The following is a 3,667-nucleotide window of genomic DNA, read 5'->3' on the forward strand; positions in this document are numbered from 1 at the left end:
TAGTACCTAACATTTTTATCTAATCACATCATCATACACAAGTCTAAAATGTATATTTACTACGCGTCCGTAATATTCAATAAACTCTAATAGAAGTGTGACTTTTTTAATATACCGAGCGCAGTCTTAGGCACGTGCTTCAAGTCACTTTGGAGTGACAAGTGGTAAAATATTGAAATAGTAGAAAAATAAATACTTAAGTATTAAATTACTCTGTCTACAAAGACGCTTGTAAACTCAGACAATCAACTACATAGAAGCCTGCAATATCGTAACCAAACTTTTAACAAATATTTAGAAATATTTTACACTATTTGCTGTCACATCTGGAAATCGAAGTCCCCTTAGATCTTCTTCTTAGTTGGGCACTCTTGTCAGAGTGGTCGTGGTTGCGCTAACGAGGTAATTAAGCTAATTAATTTTATTTTTTTAATATCTGACGAGGTACACGGTGGGGTGTTCGATGTCATCTCCGAGTGTAGCTCTCTGGCGATGTGCTTCCATTTCTGACGATTAGAGGCGTCGCGAGTACACTGGACCATGGTGGTGTCAGTGGCCTTTGTGATGGCGTCTATCCAGCGGGTTGGCGATCGACCGCGCGCTCTCTTGCCTTCCTCCGGCCCTGAACTACCAGTCTCTCCATCGAGTTCTCATTTCTAGAGACGTGACGTGACCAAAGAACTTCAGTAAGGCTAAGAACTCATGGCGCAATTTTCACCCGCGCCCGCGGCTGTTGCGGGCCCGCAGCTTCTGTAGAATGCATATACTTGTAAAAACTAATGCACAACTCACGACGCGGTTTTCGCTCGCAGCGGACGCGGTTGTAATCGGGTCCCGCTCGGCGGTTTTCACCCGCGCGAAAACCGGCCGATCGGCGGGCGACCATTTTGTACCAGTGACTTAGCACGCGGCGTGAGTTCTTAGTATAACCGCGCAAATAACCACTCCCGTGAGTTTTGAAATAAAACCGCAATTCCACAACCGCCGCGGGCGCAGGTGAAAATCGCGCCGTGAGTTTTTAGCCTAACCCTTCAACCCCTTAAAACAGTGGACCATGAAGCATAAGTGTAGTATTTCTTAACCTACCTCCATTGTGCGTGTATCGGCACCGGATCGCATGGCCAGAGCTTGACCTACTTTCGTGGGCTTACAAAAATAATGTCTTTCTTCCCCCTTTCCTGTCTGGGAACTCGCGAGACGGTCCCTGGGCAGGAAAACGTAATGGTATAACTGTGTACAATATATCTTTTTGTTTTTTTTTGGGTAAGTGTGCGTTCTTTGCTTTGTTTTTTGGAAAATACGCGTTTTTGCGGATAAAAGTAATTAAATTCAGTCGCGCTATTTTGAGTCAGTTGTAATTTTTTCACATGTATTTATTTACTTAGGTAATTAAAATACATTCTATTGAACAAAGAAATGTAATGCAAATGCACAATGCAAATGTCCAAGTCAAAAACTCTAATTAATTACATACACCAATCTTTAATTGCCATCTACTATGGAAAAGTGAAATTACTAATAATTATTATTATAAATATGCGAAAAGTTAAGATTTATATGAATGCACGTTTGTTATTCTTTTACGCAAAAACTACTGAACGGATTTTGATGAAACTCTACATTATTATTGTTTAAACATCAACATAACTTATGCTATAATTTTAACGATCTTTGACAAACTGAATTTGACACAAGCGAAGCCGCGGGCAAAAACAATACTTCAAATTCGTGAACGTGACAATTTGTAATGGTAGAAATTACTTCCTACTTTTTAGTGGTTGCCAAGGTATCCAAACATTAACTCGTCCTATCCCTGTTCGAGTACTTTATATTTATTCTGTGTCTCATCTTAATCCGTTTTTTGAGACCGAAACCTTTTGTCATTTCACTCACGGCTTGACCTTTGGCGTGTAGGGTTGCCAAGTTGTCTAAATAGCCGGACAGACCAGCCAGTGTGGCCGGACATTTGGGTAAAAAAGCCGGACACCCTAAATTACTAGGCTTTTTTTATTATTTACCATAAAACTTCTTACATTTTAATTAATTCTTGCAAGCTTTCAAGAAGAGAGCGTATCTTCACCGTAAAGGCCGGCAACGTACCTGTAACGCCCCTGGGTCTGCGGGTGTCTATGGGCGACGGTAATCACTTACCATCAGGTGATCCGTCTGCTCGTTTGCCTCCTGTCACATAAAAAAAAAGACTTGTGCGTGAGTGAGTGGTAAATGTAAGCTGGACAGACCGGACTCCGTTTAATTTGGCCGGACAGTCAATCTAAAAGCCTACCTATGTCCGGTTTTAACCGGACGCCTGGCAACCCTTGTAACCCGTTTTGCTGACGCTGTACACGTTTCATCTGCCTTTGTTTTAGAAGAATTGAATATGAAAATTTTATTACACTGGAATGTTGTAATGTTGCTTGTTATATGTCTAGTGCTTAACTCAGTGCCTGAGCAATGGGAGCGGCACTGGAAGGGTGTTTTTGACGTCAAACGTCAGCAAGACTTCAGATTTGTATGCTCTGTCACGTCATAATAAGGCCTCAGCCTCGAACTTAGCGGGCAGCGGGGCGGGAGCGGCGGCGGCGCTGGAGCGGGGCGGGCAACGCAGACCCGTTCTCGAAACCAGCGGGCAGCTCGCGCGGCGCTTTAGCGGCGAAGTGTTGTGTTCGGGGTTGTGTTGTCGAGATATTTGTTTTTATTCGCAAACGAAATGTCTGAACAACGGCAACAATCTTATTTCGATTCAAATTTATTCCTAACGCTCGATTTATTGTGGGCAAAAGATGGAGTGCGCTGCCCGCTCGTTGCCCGCTCCCTCGCCGCTGCCCGCTCGTTGCCCGCTGCCGCCCCGCTGCCGCGCCGCTGTTTTCGAGAACCGGTCTATTTGATTTTACGCATAAGATCCTGCCGCTCCCGCGCCGCCGCCGCCGCCGCCCCGCTGCCCGCTAAGTTCGAGGCTGAGGCGTAATATGTCAATATTAGGGATGTTATAGATATGTAGTTTCGGTTATGGATACGGTTACGGATATGGGAATATTATTATACCGGTTTCGGTTGCGGTTACGGATATTTCTTTATTTCGGATATCCGAAAGTTTCGGTTACGGTTACGGATATCTGCGCTTTAGAATGCAATTTGCAATAGTTATCCAAGACGGTTCAATCATGGCTGTAGTAATAAAAAAATAAAAATGTATACTAGATGGAATTATAAAGGTTAATCAGGCTTTTATGCCTTTACATAATTATACTTCTGAAACTATTTAAACTGCCTACATCCGAAACTATCTGAAACTTTTGAATCGGTTACGGTTACGGTTTCGGATTTTTTTTTATTTCGGATATCCGAAAGTTTCGGTTAGATAGAAAGATAGATAGATAAATGGTTTATTTGCAAAACACATTGACACACAAGAAGCAAAAAGTAAGATTAATAAACACAGGAGTAGCAGAAAAGATATAGTACATTACAAAGAGTAAGCAAGAAAATCCTGCGCCCTAAGGTATAAGTGTGCCGCAGCGATGCAAAAAAGCAGAGAGCTCAGTGTAGACACTGCTCTAAAATGAGCAGAACACTGATTTTCAGCTCTTGCTTGAAAAAAAAAGAAGGAAGACGCACGAGAATGGTTACGGTTACGGATATCCATAACATCCCCAATATCACCCCT

This window comes from Ostrinia nubilalis, chromosome 13, assembly GCF_963855985.1.
Source record: "Ostrinia nubilalis chromosome 13, ilOstNubi1.1, whole genome shotgun sequence".
Classification (NCBI taxonomy): Eukaryota; Metazoa; Arthropoda; class Insecta; order Lepidoptera; family Crambidae; genus Ostrinia; species Ostrinia nubilalis.